Source organism: Hypanus sabinus, chromosome 2, assembly GCF_030144855.1.
Source record: "Hypanus sabinus isolate sHypSab1 chromosome 2, sHypSab1.hap1, whole genome shotgun sequence".
NCBI classification, from domain to species: domain Eukaryota; kingdom Metazoa; phylum Chordata; class Chondrichthyes; order Myliobatiformes; family Dasyatidae; genus Hypanus; species Hypanus sabinus.
Genome location: NC_082707.1, coordinates 128,485,888 through 128,503,254, shown reverse-complemented (window position 1 = coordinate 128,503,254; position 17,367 = coordinate 128,485,888). Strand labels below are relative to the sequence as shown.

The 17,367-nt window shown below is 41.5% G+C and overlaps 1 protein-coding gene across 28 annotated transcripts in view; it reads left to right on the top strand.

Annotated features, from left to right (window-relative positions):
* slc8a3 (solute carrier family 8 member 3) overlaps nucleotides 1–17,367 on the top strand; it is a 485,451-nt gene that overhangs the window by 202,889 nt on the left and 265,195 nt on the right. The window lies entirely within an intron of this gene.

The following is a 17,367-nucleotide window of genomic DNA, read 5'->3' as shown; positions in this document are numbered from 1 at the left end:
CTACTCTGATTTTATGAAGATTGTGGCTGATCCTCTGATTTGTCTGCTTTAACCTCCTATCTTCATATTCCCTAAACTCCCTTGAATGGCTAAACAATCAAGCATTAGGGAAGCATTCAATTCCCTTTGTAATCAGTATTCAACTTTTTGTTTCTTTGCCTTTTTAGCTCTGCTACCTTATCTATATCTTTGAACCTCTTTTTGTCCCTAGGCTCAATATAAACAGCACAGTTCCTCAGACTGAATAAATAGAACCAAGCCAAATCTCATAGCGGTTTGTTTATAAGAACAGGCTGGACATGGTGAAGACAGTCTGTTCCCAGTTGTATGCTGGCAAGCCATTCCCTGACATCAAGTGGATAATTATTACTTGCAGGGAGATAAATGCACCAAAATAGGCTGACTTTTGCCAAAGAAGGTGAAGGCTTGTACGTAGTCTAGATGTTTGTATTCTGTGAAGTAGATACACCAAAATGTTTGGTAATTAGATTTTTGTTGTTAGAGTTGTTATAAAGTGTGGTAATTAATGATAGACATAGGATTGCTCTGGGTACAATCTCATATGTGTTCCCTAAGAAATTCGTTAGTGAGGGTATCTAGCAGAATGAGCAGTTAACCGTTTTGAGCATTTCCCTTCTGGGAGCAGTGTCCTTAAATGTGAACTAACCTTTCAATTTCTGGAGTGACTGCAGACATCATTTGATGCTTCAATCGGTGATACTATCAACATAGACTTAATTGCTGTTGAATCAGTCACTAATAACACCCAAGTTCAATTGGAAAATTTCATTCTTGAATATTCATCCATATTTGTGATTAAATTTATAGTGCATTAAACATTTCTCTTCAGCTAGTTGCTGAGAGCAGATGAGCAAATCAACACAAGCCCTCTTATTGCTAACTCCCAGATGCAAATTTACATTTTTCCCACTGGTCCTGCACTGCAAGTAAGTATGACAATAAGACCATAAGACATAGGAGCAGAATTAGACCATTTGGCTCACTGAGTTTGCTCTCCCATTCCATCATGGTTGATTTATTATCCCTCTTAACCTCATTCTCCTTCACGTATCCTTTGACACCCTTCCTAATCAAGAACCTGTCAATCTCTACTTTAAGTACACCCAATTATTTGGTCTACACAGCCACCTGTGGCATTGAACTTCACAGACTCACCACCATCTGGCTAAAGAAATTCCCCTCATGTCTGTTCTCAAGCGACATCCTTCTATTCTGAGGCGCTGCCTTCTGGTCCTAGACTCTCCCACTACTGGAAACATCCTCTCCACACCCACTCTATCTAGGCCTTTCAGTATTTGAGAGGCTTCAATGAGATTTTCCTCCATTCTTTTAAAATCCAGCAAGTACAGGCCCAGTGCCAGGACATCGCCTGCAATAGAGCAGCTCAGTGATGAGGAGAGATTGGAGAATGTGAGTTTGTTTTCCTTGGAGCAGAGGGGGCTTATGGGTGACTTGAATTATGTATACAAATTAATGAGGAACATGGACAGGTTGAATTGTAGGTAACTCCTAATAGAGTTGGCCATAGCTTTACGGATAAGGGGCTTAGAGGGGATCTAAAGAAAAGTCTTGTTGCCTAGGTGTTTGGATCCTGGAACTGGCAGCTTTATATTTATTTACCATCCATTTGTACACCACTGTCTGAGTGGGTGGTGGAAGAATCAAGATGAGCACTTGAAATGCCAAGGCTAAGGAGGCTGCACAGCCTTATTGGTAAATAAGATTAGATGGGCAGTTCATGGTTGGCATGGATATAGTGGGATCCTGGCTCTGTGCTCCATGATTCTATGACTCCAACTCCAACGTTGTAGCAGTTGTTTACTATGGTCTGGGAGAATCGATAGCTGACAAACTGACCTAAGAACAGGGAATGCTGGAAACACTCATCATGTCAGGCAGCGTCTGTGGAAAGAGGAAAAGAGACTGAATTTCAGCTCAAACACTCTTCAGCAGAACATTAACTGTCTTTTATTCCATGGGTACTGCCTGGCCTACTCAGTGTTTCCAGCATTTTCTGTTTTCTCGTCAGATCTGCGGCACCTGCAGCTTTTTCTTTATTTACTATTCAGATGCGCCGTGTATGCATCTGGTTGTAAAATATTTAACTTAGAGGACGTATGTTATGCCCAGATTATCACTGTGGAGAATGCATTAAACATGAGATCTGATTTAGACTATAAAGGGCATAACGATAGAAGTTACATTGACTTAGTACTTTGCGTGATGCTTGGAATGTTGCAAAGTGTCCTGCAGCCAGTGAAATATATGGTTCACCTTTATTATCACCAGCATATGCTGTGAAATTTGTTAACTTAGTCCTAGTGGTACAATGTAATACCAGTACATGGTAAATATAGAAAAAAACTACAGTAAATATATATGTATATGTTAAATTCAAAGTGCTGCAAAAACAGAAATACAGCAATAAAACTAGTGAAGTAATGAGGTAGTGTTCATGGGTTCAATGTCCATTTGGAAATCAGATGGCGCAGAGGGGAAGAAGCTGTTCCTGAATCGCTGAGTGGGCGCCTTCAGGCTTCTGTACCTCCTTCCTGACGGTAACAATGAGTAGAGGGCATGTCTTGGGTGATGAGGGTCCTTAATAATAATGATGCCTTTCCAAGGCACCACTCCTTGAAGATGTCTCAGACACTACGAAGTAGTATTGGTAGTAGTTCTGAATCATAAAGATTGTTTTAATGTGGACATTAAATTTATGAACAGCAAGATCCCAGAAGCAGGGATGAAATAAACTTTCTATAAGGCACTGGCTGAAGATTAAGTCTTGCTTGGGACACATGGAGATTCTCACTGCATTCTGTGAATAGGAACATAGGAGCTTCACGTTTGTATTGGAAAGCAGATGGGCCTTGCTTTGGTAGATCCGCAAAAGCAACTGACCCCAGTAGTTCGCTACTCCCTCACTATCGCCCTGGCAACTGAGTTAAGAGTTTGGAGTGGGATTTGAATTTACAAGAGAAAACCATGCTATTGCTGAACCAGTATTCACTGCTGTATGTATTAACGGCAAGGAACTGTCAAGTAAGCAATAATAATGCTTACGTTTTACTTGAACCTTTAGGGGCAAGTGATCCATTAGAATTTAATCTCTAGCCAATGCAATTGATTTTCTCAGATTAAAAACAAGGTAGTCCACTATTATTCCAGTTTGAATGACAATCTACATAAAAAGTCATATTAAAATGATGTATAATAGCAATGAATTCATGAAGTAGTGCTCCTTTCGATTTGGACGAATAGTAGCATTGATAGGGAAATGATTTATATTTTGGATTTATTTGAGAACTGGGTTTTAATTGAAATTGTTGAATAGAATCAAACAGAATTATTCAGGGAAACTGGAGAAAATCCAGCAACGTGCACATGGGCCATTCAGAATCCGGATGGTTTCTTACTGTGTGGAGCTGGGTCCAATTGGAGACATGAGGCAGCATGCTTGGCAGGTCATGTATGTGGGCACAGCAAAGCAAAATAGGACCTGCAATAGCTTTCAGTGTCCCTAATCTCACAAGTTTTGAACTCTTGCAAGTTAGCCCTCCTCCTATCTCATGGATATAGCAAACTTCATCCTTGGAATTCTCTTAGACCTCCTCTTAGGTTCTGACTTATTTACTTGATAGGCATTTCCAGCCATTTGGGCCTCTTCCTCCTTCAACATGGCTTCCTACAATACAACATTCCATAGCACTGTTTTGAGCCAATCTTTGGGCATCACTATCTGTATTATACTTTTTTAAAGGCACATGGAGTCCAGTAGAAATGCAAGTCATGGCTGTTTTAAATGAAGTGAGAATATGATGATGCTGTCTGCACACACTTCTCAGAATAATGTTGCTGATTGATGAAATAAACATCTATTACTGGGTTTATCATTAAGGTTCAGGATCAAGACTATGATCTAGAGCTTTACTAAGGTGGATGGGGACAGGATAAGGAATGCAAGATGCTGAGAAATAATGTCAGATCTAGTTTAGGTTTCTGAAGTGTATGGATCGCTGAAGGAAGGGATAAATGAAGTGATGTGGAGTCATACCACAGTGAAAGTCGGGGGATGAAATGGGGTAGGAGTCAATGAACTGAACAAAGTCCGCAGGAAATCAGGAACTCCTTCCCGGTGGGTACCTAAGGACAGATTCAGTATGCAAGTCTCTAGTCAGGGGTGTTAAGAAATACCCTCCATATGCCTGGATGAGTGCAGTACCAATCACTCTCAATGTGCACAAAACTTTTCTAGGAGAAAGTAGTCCATTTGATTGTCAGACACCTTTAAACATTCATTTCCCCGTGCCAGCAGTTCATCCACAAAATGCCCTGTAGCTATTCACCCAGACTACTGGACTCCACCTGTTCAAACCCACAACAAATGCACCAGGTGTATCACCTTCAGGCCCACCGCTGTGTCACACATTACATCGACTCAGGGATATATTGTCATTGTCGGTTCAAAGTGTTGGGGCTCTCCACTCAACAGCACGTTAGGAACATCTTCCCCAGAGGATTGCAGTAGGTCGCTCAGCACCACTTCTCAGCGGCTCGCCAGGATAAGCAATAGACGTTGAACTTGCTGGTGGCACCCAGCGTACATTGGGAGACTGCTTCACCAAGCACCTACGCTCTGTCTGCCAGAAACAGGAGGATCTCCTGGTGTCCACCCATTTCAATTCCATTTCCCATTCCCTTTCCAACATGTCAGTCCAGTCCTACTGAGGCTACACTCAGGTTGACGGAGCAACACCTTGTATTCTGTCAGGGTAGCCTCAAACATGATGGCATGAACATTGATTTCTCAAACTTCCTGTGATTGCTCCCCCCCTTCACCATTCCCCCATTCCGGTTTCCCTCTCTCACCTTATCTCCTTACCTGGCCATCATCTCCCTCTCGTGCTCCTCCCCCTCCCTTTCTTCCATGGTCTTCTACCCTCTCCTGTCAGATTCCCCCTTCTCCAGTCCTTTATCTCTTTCATCAATCAACTTCCCAGCTCTTCAGTACCGTGTACTTCTTATTCTCCTCTCCCCACCTTCTTCTCATCTTTTTTTCCCGTTCCTGATGAAGGTCTCAGCCCAAAGCATCGACTGTTCAGTCTTTCCTATAGATGCTGCCTGACCTGCTGAGTTCCTCCAGCACTTTTTGTGTGTTAATGGCATCCTGATCCTGGAAATGATCATAAAAAAATAATCACTTGACCAGACTCCAAATTAGTGAGCGTTCCTGAATTAAACAGAAGAACTTACTAGCACTCGAAACAAAAACCCTAGGAAAAGCAGCTTCTGGGGAGAGAGAAAGAAAGTTAATGATCTTTTGTTAATCCATCATTGTCAGCTGCCAGGTTGATTTACCAGCAGAGAAAACTCATAAATCCTCTGCGGGCTGGCATCTCTTTGAGAGTCGCAAACGTGGTGGTGTAAAACTATGGTTGGGATTGCAGATGGAAGCACTATGGACGATTAAGTTGCCTATCTCTGGTGCTCATGACTTAGGATAAACCTGTAATAGTTCCACTAATGGGAAGGGGCACAGTGGCTCCTTCTTCATAATTTCATACATTATTTGAAACTGATTTAAATTGGCAGTCTTAACGCTTGACAGCACAGTTCACTCAGTCATGCCAGGGTTTGTCCCAGAATTGTGAGAGGTGATTGCTGCAAATTTACATGCCCCCCCCCCACTGAAATGCAAACATTAAGGCAAATATGCAGCTCTATTCTGATCGAGATTGCTGCAGCCTGATGTCAGGAGGCCATGAGGCCGGAAGCACGGTAAATAGAGATGTCACACTGATTCTAAACAAGTTTCCCAAGATTGGCGCTGAGGTGCATAGATAACAGAGTGCCTCTATTTAATGCGCGATTATTTGATGATGGTAGGCTGTGTTGAAAGCATGAGACATTCCTTCAGTATGTTGACTGCTTTTCTTGACAAACAGAAAAGTACTCTATTGTTAAAACAAATCATAGATGCTGCACACACACCAGATATACATAGACAACTCACACAAGTCCTTGAGAGATGTCATTCTAACCATAGGAAAGTCTAGAGGACGAATGTTCAAACTGAATGTTTTATTCATTAGCTCTAATGGTGTAAGGGTTGCAAACTTTGCAACATTAGTCTTCAAGGTCAATTACAATATAAACTAAATGTGATATGGACTCTTAACAAAATATCGCAACATACTTCCCTGCTGCATACAACACATTAAAGGTCTCTTTCCTAACCCAGCTGACCACAAGATTGAGTATAAATGACACTTTTGGGGCTCAGTTACGAGCAGTTTTGTGCTTAACTCTTACATCTGCTGGCAGCTGTAATTAGGCCGAAATGGAGAACTGGGATTCTCAACGAGTCATCAGCCATTTTGCAGGAAACAAGATCACTGCAACAAATGTAAGAAGTGAGAGTATCAAGGTGACTTGGCAATTGTTTTGCATGTTCCCTTTTTTGAATATTCTTCACCTATTATCAATTCATGTCCTTGAAAACCTGAAAAATATATTCCAAGCAGCTTGATCCTCCCCAATTCTTTCTCACCCTTTCCCCCTTCTCTCTCTGGCTCTGCCTCTCCCTCATTTCCGTCCCTTCCTGGAAGATGCCTCCTGACACTGGCTCCCTAATATGGGAGTTTATTGGTTTCGACCTGGACTTTACCATACAGAAATAGGCTGTCCATTGTATCCATTGATACTGATACCATTTACTTGCATTGAGGCCATAGCCTTCTATGCATTTCTGTACAGGTCATTATCTGGATGTCTCTTAAATGTCACATGTGAAGAAAGAAGCAAAGATTTAGCTGTTTTTGTGATATGTACCGTACATCAAAACATTGAAATGTACCATGAAATGCATCGATTGTGTCAACAACCCAGACAACCCAAGAATGTGCTGGGGGCAGCCCGCAGGGTTGCCACACTTGCAGCACCAACTTGGCCCACAACGTACTAACACTAAGTTGTACATCTTCCTTGTGATGTGTGAAGAAACCGTAGCACCGTGTGGTCAACAGGGAATGTACTGTACAAGCTCCTTACAGGCATTGACCCCTGATCTTCTGAAAACAGGCACTGTAAAGTGTTATGCTAACCACCACACTAACATGCCACCCTAATCTACCTCCATCACCTTTACAGGCAAAGCATTCCAGATTGTATTCTAGTCTGTGTGAAACAATTCCCCACCGCCCGATCTCCTCTCACCCTCCAACTTCTCGCTGCAAATCAGTGCCCTCTTGGCAAAGGCAACCAAACGATGGAAGAATGATTTTTATTACCTTGTCTATCTATACTCTTCATAAATTTTGTGTACCTATATCAAGTCAAGTCTCAGCCCCTTCCACACATGGGAAGGCATCCTGTTCTGTCACCATTCCCGTCTCAACACATCTTTAGTGTCTCAATCTGGACAAGATTCTGGTTAATAAGATTGGAGCCTTTATTAGTTCTAGTTCCAATGTGCAGGGACTTTACACGCTGATCCTCAGTAACTTAACTTATCCTATCTTTCTGTTATATTCACATTCATCACCAATTTTATTATCTGGAACATTAAAGATAGTGTTATCAACAGTAATATCTACGAACAAGCGATCTCCGCAATCTTTCTTTCCTCGCACTTTCAGCCTGATGTCTGTCAGTTAAAGTGTTTCTTCAATTAGCAAAAGCAGTACAGGTTAGAGTTACAATGAGATTTAATTTCAATGGGATGAAAATGTTCGTGTGGACGTCAGAATAATAGCCCAATACATATCTCAATTTGTGACTAATGCAGCTGTGTGCCTGAGTAATATATCGGAAAAATTCAATTTAAACCTTAAATCACACCTTCCTAATTTCAAAGAAAAACAATACCTATTTATGTGGGTGATATTAACTCATTTATTTCAAAGCTGACAGTGAGACTGAGTAAGATTACAGATGCTCTCTGTTTATATTAATTTCCTAATTTCTTAGAGAAAATTTTCTGCACTTTTGAAAGACTCTCATAAATAATATGGGATAGGACCATTGGTTAGATTCCTTCCCTAAACTGTTTGAATGTCACGTGACATAGTTAACTGTTAGTCACTACTGGGTGAGTAGATACAGTATTTGTATCAGTTAAGTACTGGCAAGTGCTTGGTTTCATCCCTGGCCAATGTCTCCACCCTTCTTCCTGGCCACTGTTTGGAGATTGATGCACCATCAATAACTCTCGGAGACAGGAGGCAAAAGACAGGCTTTTATTAGCTGCAAACGTGACCACAACATCTTAGAAACTGAGGGAGGAGCAGTGTCTCCAATCGCCTTTATACAGGGGTCTGTGGGAGGAGCCACAGGAGCAGTCAGCAGAGGGGCGTGTCCAGACAGGTATACACGTAGTTTACCACAGAGATAGTCCAGACTATTGGTAACTTTGTAAGTATTTTGATCCCATGCTGTAATGTTGATTTGATATCATGAACTTCTGCCTCCAGAGCTTCACCCTAACTCAATGAATTCAGGGGCCACGTACCCAAACTCCCTCTCCTCACTCCCCATATATCTTTGAGTTTGTACCTTACATTCAGTGATTTTGGTTCTGGGCCAGCAATACAACAACTTCAATACTTTCATTCTTGTGCTCATATTCCTCCATGGCTTAGATCGTCTATACTCTCAAATCTCTTCCACCTCTACCAGCCTCAGATGTGACTGGTCTCCTTGGAGTCTGATCCTTTGCACGAGATCCACTACCGCCAGTCATGTCTTCAGAAACCTAATCCCAAGTTGAACATGAGGAAATCTGCAGATGCTGGAAATTCAAGCAACACATACAAAATGCTGATGGAATGCAGCAGGCCAGGCAGCATCCCCAGCAAGAAGCACTGTCGATGTTTTGGGCTGAGACCCTTCGTCAGGACTAACTGAAAGGAAAGATAGTAAGAGATTTGAAAGTAGGAGGGGGAGGGGGAAATGCAAAATGATAGGAGAAGACCGGAGGGGGTGGGGTGAAGCTGAGAGCTGGAGAGGTGATTGGCAAAAGGGATACAGAGCTGGAGGAGGGAAAGGGTCATGGGACGGGAAGCCTAGGGGGAAAGAAAGGGGGAGGGGAGCACCAGAGGGAGATGGAGAGCAGGGAGAGTGATAGGCAGAGAGAGAGAGAGAGAGAGAGAGAAAAAAAAAAAGAGGGAGGGAAAAAAACTAAATATATCAGGGATGGGGTAAGAAGGGGAGGAGGGGCATTAACGGAAGTTAGAGAAGTCAATGTTCATGCCATCAGGTTGGAGGCTACCCAGCCGGTATATAAGGTGTTGTTCCTCCAACCTGAGTGTGGCTTCATCTTGACAGTAGAGGAGGCCATGGATAGACATATCAGAATGCCACACATTTTAATTCCACATCCCATTCCCATTCTAAATAAAGTGGAAATAATAAAGTGATCGGAAAGAGGTGAAACTCCATCGGTCATTGGAAAAGCGTTAGGCTACAGTCGGTCAACGATCAGAACAATTTTAAAGGATAAAGTGAGAAAGGCCCTACCCCGATGAAAGCTACAATTATTACTAAGCAACGCTCTTCTTTGTCTTGTGTTATCTGTTGCATTATTGGCCACTTATCATTATTGTCCTTTACCATCGGCATAAAGTCCAAATGAGCATAGTCGGCTCCATAAACCATTGGAAGAGGGGATCCTGGGTTTCTCCATTTTCATCAACCTATGTTAAACTTACTTTCAAGATCCATATGCTTGTCTCCACTATTTTGTATTTGCAACCTATCTTAGTACTTAATTAGATAGTGCATCTATAATGACTTGACACTTCATGCTCTGAACATGACTTCATTTCTCATTCTTGCTTCCATGCTCCCTCATATCACGTGTCCTGTCCCAGACTGATGACATCATCACCATACTTGACAAGTGTCAAGCTACATTAACAGACCTTACCATTTCAATGTACAACAAATTGTTTTGGGCCCTTTTGTTTTCTTTTCTTTTTCTTTTCCTCTTCATAACTGGTTGATTAAGCTGAATTTAGTAAATACACTTTCTTTATAATTGCATGCAGTGTACAACTTGCTGACAGATAATTTACACAGCATTCGCTCAAATCAGGGCTCCCAACTTTCCTGTTTGGTTGGACCTAAATCATAGCGACCCTAGATGTATATTGTTTGAGAAAGGTGGCTTTCTCACCGCTGAGTCCAGTGGCTGTTAGCAGAGCTGGCTGATGAGCCAAGTATCTATGCAAGCCCAGTGAGGGGGCTTCATCTGCTATGAAGTACCTTTAAACATCTTACAATCTTAAAGCAGCTCAATGAATCCAAGATGTTTTAGTACATTTGTTTTAATCACTCTGTTTTCACATGCAGATGAGTTACGTTTATGGTGATGCTGGTGAACAGGGCGGAGGATTTACGGACTAACTGCAATGAGGTGAAATTTTCTTCAGTGTGGTATGAGTAAAGAAAAGTTGGCTCTCACCTATTAAAGAACAAAATTAAGTAAGATAAATGTGCTGATGTGGACTGGGCTGAGGAGCTGCAGCATCTTCCAACAGATGAAGGTGAAAAGCCTTGAGTAGCGATGTTAGGCTTTGATAGAGGCCTTTCAGGTTAAGGTATCCTGGAGTTTAGGCTAGCATCTCTGGAGCTCCAGCAGCCATTGTAAATGATGAGCTACTCTGGATAATATCCAGAGCATTGCCAGGAATGGGTTTGGCAAGGACTTAATTAAGGCTGACTGGTCCATGTGGGATAACAAGATAAGAAAAAGAAGCATGATATTCAGCCCATGAGACTGCTGAGTCAGTTGAACCAGATCAGGCGTATTTGGTCTTTGGTTTTAGTTCCATTTGATTGCCTCGTCCCCACAATACTTGATATTCTTTACAACCCAGTCTGAGGCTTGTGCATTAGGCTCTATAGCTGTCACTGTAGAAAAGACTCCAAATCTTCACAACTCTTCAGGAAGGAAAAGGCACAATTCCTCTTTCCAATCTTAAATAGGCCTAATTTCTGACCTGATGCCCAACATCACATTTGCAAGTTTTGCAGTTTGCCTTGCAAATGTTGCTCAGAGGTGTCCTGTTGAAACCTTTACCCTAACATGGCAACAGCACCAGCGGTTTATTCAGACAGTGTCTTAAAGGGCCTTCGCTGTGGAATTTGCAGGTTTCTGCATCAGCTTTACCTGAATTATCCAGAAGCTCTTGTCTTGAAGCCTTTGGGCTGACAGACTATAGAAACTGGTGCTGGAGAAGATGCAGCATTGGCTTCCACTGAAGCCAATCCTTTGAGAACCTGTTGCTCTAGGATTTATGCATTCATCCTTAAAAGGATGAAATTAATTGAGACAATTTGTAATGTGATGCATTCATTCCCCTACTGACCTCAGAATTTATAAATGGGATTGGAGGAATTCTTATCTTTAAGTAATGCTTCATTTCTTTCAACATGATACCCTTATTTATTAGTTGCTGATCACTGACTAACCGTAACTCAAAGGAAGGAAATATAGTAAAGGCAGTCTGCAGCCTTTATCCGGCACTGTTTGCTGACGTCAATGAGCTGGTCTGTTAGCTTTATTAGGTGTACAGATGGGTTTGAAGGGGAAGGATTTATATGACAGCATTGGCTGCTTTTAAGGGAGCGAAGTTCCAAGTGAAAAATTTGCTTCCAGAACGCAATTGGTCATTCCAGCATACATAAATTATGGGGTGCAGACAAAAGACTCTTTAATATATTGGAGAGCTTGCATTCTCAGCATAGGCTGCAATTTAGAGTTGGCTTCATTTCTAAGGAGTATGTCTAGGATTGTTTCCGCAGAGATTCACTTCACAATAAGCAGCAGCAAAGCAAGGCCAAATCTGTGTGCTATTTCCTGTACTCTGTCAAGTGCAGAGTCGCCACTGGCGAGCAGATTAAAAGAGTTCACTGGTCTTTTCTCCTTTGCTGTCAGGGCAGCAGCTGAATAATTATAACACTGCCATTGTTGATAGGCTTAGACCCAAACCACGAGGATGTTGCAGGGAAGTAGATCACTGGACGGGCTCTGAGACAACAAGTTAGATGTAAATCTTTACAGATGAAAAGATATTTAGGACATTTCTATAGAAGAGTATTTAAATATTGAAGTTTGCTTTGGGCTTTGTTGATAGCAGCGCTAGAGCTGTTCAGAAAAACCAGCGATAATTGCTGCTGTCTGTGAATATGTGTGGGCATGTATATTAACTTCCTTCTCCAATGTTCGACTTCTTCCTTTTCTTCCCTTGCTGCCCCAACAGACAGCATCCTCAAACAGCCCAGTGCTCCAGATTTGCCAGATAAAGTGGTGCTAGGCTTCTTCAAAAGGTTTCCACAAACCTATCCCTCACATGTCTCTGCCCCAGTGCTCCTACATCGGAACCATGGATGGGTACAGGGAAGTGGATAGTGGCAGATTGCTTTCTTATAACTAGACGTGTAGAATTTTTGCTTTCTTCGTAGTTTCTGAGTATGAATCATTCACGACTACTTAGGTCACCAAGAACTGCTGTGGCAATGTTCATGGAGCTAAGGTGAAGGTCCTGTGACTGTCGTTTAGATTTACTAAGGCAGATGATGTCTGTTTGTGTTATGATGATATCGCTGCACGTAAGATTAATCATGTGCCTGACTAGAAGAATGGCTACCATGGCAAGGTCCAGACCATTCATGAGCTGTGGACATTGCTGGCAGGATTCCCAAAATTTGTTGTCAATCCCTATTTACCCTCTGAATGTAGAGGCTCATTGGGTGATAACAAAACAGCTATATTGGTGCGTCTGGAGTCACATGTCCAAAATGTGTGAGGTTGACGGCATTTCTGGCCCTGAAATTATTTTAGAATTCTTCTTTGGTCACAGGTGATACTCAACCCAACCTGAAGCATAAATGATCTCCATGTAATGAGCTGGCAGTCCATTTGGAAAATTTATTATTCTCTGAACAAACTCTATCTATTGCTTTTAAAACTGACCTTAAGTTTAAATCACATCGATTCATAACATCTAGTTTTTACTTTAGTTGGAAGCAATGGCCAAGTTGATCACAGTTTAATTATTGTACTAATCTTGATCTGATCTCCCCAGTGTTCATACATTGCTTAACTGTTAACAAGTTTTTTGAGCATATTGATAGGTAAAGTGCTCAGTGACACTCTTCTGCAGTTTTTTCTGCTTTATGTGAGGTGGCCAAAACCTAGACACATTCCATTTGAGGCCTGGCCTTTGTTTTTTTATACGGATAAATGACAACTCCGAGCCTACACCTGGTTGTGCTCCGAATCTACCCACTCTCTCTCACTTTTGCTGAAAAATATTGTTTGGGTCTCAGCCCAAAATGTTGATTGTTCATTCATTTCCATAGATGCTGTCTGACCTGCTGAGTTCCTCCAGCATTCTGTGTGTGTTGCTTTGGATTTCCAGCATCTGCAGGCTTTCTGGTGTTTCTTGTTTGTGTTTCTGGTGCTCCTTGTATCAGTCGCTTGCCTCTGAGATCGGAGGGTTGTAGGTTCCAATCTTGCTCCAGAGACTTGAAACTGGTTGCCATTACATCACATCTTCCAGTCAAGGTGTAAGATTTTGACCCGAAATGTCTACTGTTCATTTCCCTCCACAGTTGCTGCCTGACTCGCTGAGTTCCGACAACAGCTCATGTTTTTAATTCCGAAATCCAGCATCTGCAGTTTCTCATTTGCAGGATCATTCTTTGATCAAATTGGATACTGTCTTCCCTGCATTATCAAGGAGACTATATTTCAATTATCCATGAACTGCTTTACAATGTCCTGCAACTAAGAAAAGAACTATATAAGTACAAATATTATTTTTATATGAGTATGCTGGCCAAATCTTTCATCCCTATCTTCGTTAATTCCTTTCCCTGAAGGATTATGCATGTCGTGTACTCATGATACCTGCATGCATAGCATTGCACTTCCCAAAATTAACTATCTTTTGCCTCTCATGAGTCCAACCTTGCAGCACATCAGGGCTGCCTGAAGCAGTAGAACATTGTTGTAATTAGAAAGAACCTGTAGTGTTGTTTGGCCTAGAAACAGGCTGTTCTGCCCTTTGCAATACAAAGGAGTCTTTCCAGGGTTTCTGTGAAGTGCAAATCTCGGAATGTTTGCACTCAGCTTTCAATAGTAGAAACCTTAAAGGCCAGTCTTTTAGATGAGGGAAAGTAGCTGGATGAATAACATGATTTAATGTGCTCGTCTGATGTTTTTCCAGTTCATTTTATACAGTAAGAGAAAAGCATTTGCTGGATTCTGACTCTCCAATGCATTTGCCTTTCTTGTCATGTATTGCACCCATGTCTTTGTGTTGCAAAGCAGGTAACACAAAGAACAAACCTCTCATTAGTTGTGTAGCTTTGTTTAGTTTTGGTTCTTTTCAATTTCCTTTGCCGGTGATTTGTCATCTTCTCAGAGTAGATCCGGCGTGTCATTTGTATTCAAGTGCGTTTATAGACTGTAACAGGTTAACCTGGCAGTAAATCTGATACTCTGACAGTCTGATGTGGTGCTCTGAATTTTTGTTACAGCCAATTCATCTTCTGAGGACCTGGAATAATTTTCAAGCACTTTGGGGATGGATGCTATCAGGGCAAATATCCCATATTGTTACTGGACACTGAGTAGCTGGGCTCAGTGTAACAGGCTCTTGGGTGCATTGTTTAGGAGAAAACAGTGCTTTTGGCACTTCGAAAGATTTGAAATGAATTGAACAAGATGTGTCTCAGTTGTATTTACTGTATACATTATGAATGATGTCTATTTTTGAAATACAAAATGTTCAAAATTCCTCGCTCTCTTCAGTAAGAGAGACTCCAAGAAATTAAATTTGGTTCAGAATTAGTTGTGTATTTCATATTTCATCGATCTTGCATATACAAGTACATTGTTTGATTAGTATTCTTGTTTGTTTAATTATGGGTTATATGTAAAAATACATTAACTGCATATGCCATTCTGCCACCACGTGATACATGCATGCCTCGCTTAAAGACGAAGTTATACCTGCAATTTTTGGCTCCTCTTTTTTGCTTTGAATTAGTTTAATGTTTTGAAGTTACAAAACATAACAGAATTCCTCCATTCTTACCCTTCCACACTTCAGTAAGAGAGACCCCAAGAATCCCCTACTTACTATTTTCTCTTTTTCTTCTGTCGCCTTGCTAGATAACAAAATAGCAGAACACAGTCTGCTGACTTATAATTTGGACGGAAATTCTTTCAATCAATGGATAAGCTGTTTGATAGATAAGGGGATCCGGAGAACCTGGCAAATTGAGCGGAGCTTTAGCTCGGTCTTGTTATGATTGAATCAATGAGCTAATTTGAGAGAATTGAATGCTTTATACTGCTGTCGTTCTCTTTTTATCACTTTGCATCTGACATGTGTCCTCTCCCGTCAAGAGGACAGAAAGTGAGGGAAATCCTAGCATAATAGTCAGAGAGAGAGAATAATAATATTTAGTAGCTCTCGTTAAGTTTCTTGATTCTGTTTTCTCTTTCCGTATATCTTGTCATACAGATGCTTCCATCATCACTGACTCTGCTTGGCCTCCAAAGAGGTGCGTGAAAGAAAATCTTGACCATGTGGTTCACTGAGAAAACAACCTGTGGCATTTGCTGGCCGCGCACCAGTATAGTAATGAGGCATGAGAAACCTGCTGAGAGGGGATAGCCTGTGGGTTTCTAACAGAGATCTGTTCTTAACCACAGGGAAGTGTGGTTATTATTTCAATTGAAGAAGTCAGAATGGAATTTCTTTTTATGTTTGTTCCAGATTTCCTCCTTGATAAAATTATCACATTGATGTCATCAGCTGCTCACAACTGAAAACTATATCAACCCTTGTCAAACCGTATAAAGTTTTGCTTAATTCTTGATGTGACACAGGCCCAGGACGATTAGAAAATCGTCAGGTTGGTTGCTATGGGAAATGTAGAGTTCATCCCTGCCACCCCCCCCCCCCCCCCCACTATTGATAGCCAGTAAACAAAAATCTCACATCAATTTCCTTACTAGCATTACATTCTTGTGTAGTAGCTATGAAAGCAAATACATCTCAAAATTCATCCAGCAAAAAGCTGTGATCAGACATTATGTAAATGTGCTTTCCATACAGTTTAACAAATTAATATTAATAAACTTAATGAGCAGCAGAATAAAATGGATCAGATATGTTGAAGTAATGTCCTCCTGAACAAATAACTGTAAAACACGGTGCTAGCATTGACAAACCCAGCTCTTCAGTGTGCACTAGGACAGAAGCATATCCATTTTGCTTCATGCTGAGCTTTGATCTTCATCACTACTGTCATGATAATCCTCGCTTCAGACAGATTGTGCCTGATCAAGTATTAACTGGACAATAGTACTGCCTACATTAGGCTGCTGTTTATTGATTAAAGCTCAGCGGTCAACACAATCGTACCCTCAGTTCTAATCAAGTTCTGCCATTACATTTTGTATTGGAAAATAGAGCATAGATGTTTTGAATTAAAAATAAACAAGCATTCCAGCCCTGCACTGAGGAATTTAAACCTTTCAGAGGCATAGATGCATGTGATGATGATGAAAGGCCGTGCATACAGTTGAAATCCATGTACGGACGGGTACGCCAGTGCATTGGTTATTGACTAATGTTCTAAGGATGCGATGTTAACTCCCACTATGGCAGCTAGGGGATTTAAATTAATTTAGTCCCATACAAAACAAGTCAAGAATTAAAAGTTAATTTGTGCAAAAATGAACACAAATCCACTGAACTGTCATAAAAATCTGCTGTATTACTAATATATTTAGGGAAGGAAAATGACTGTGCTTCATGGGAATCATGGGACGGGAGGCATGCATGAACATTGACTTCTCTAACTTCTGTTAATGCCCCTCCTCCCCTTCTTACCCCATCCCTGATATATTTAGTTTTCTCCCCTTTTTTCTCTTTTTCTCTCTGCCCATCACTCTGCCTGTTCTCCATCTCCCTCTGGTGCTTCCCTCTCCCTTTCTTTCCCACTAGGCCTCCCGTTCCATGATCCTCTCCCTTCTCCAGCTCTGTATCCCTTTTGCCAATCACCTCTCCAGCTCTTAGCTTCACCCCACCCCTCCTGTCATTTTGCATTTCCCCCTCACTCTCCTACTTTCAAATCTCTTACTATCTTTCCTTTCAGTTTGTCCTGACGAAGGGTCTTGGCCCGAAACGTCGACAGCGCTTCTCCCTATAGATGCTGCCTGGCCTGCTGTGTTCCACCAGCATTTTGTGTGTGTTGCAGAGAACCCAGAAGCTGGGGTCTCTGCATAAATATAGATATTTTATTGATCACAAAAGAAATGAC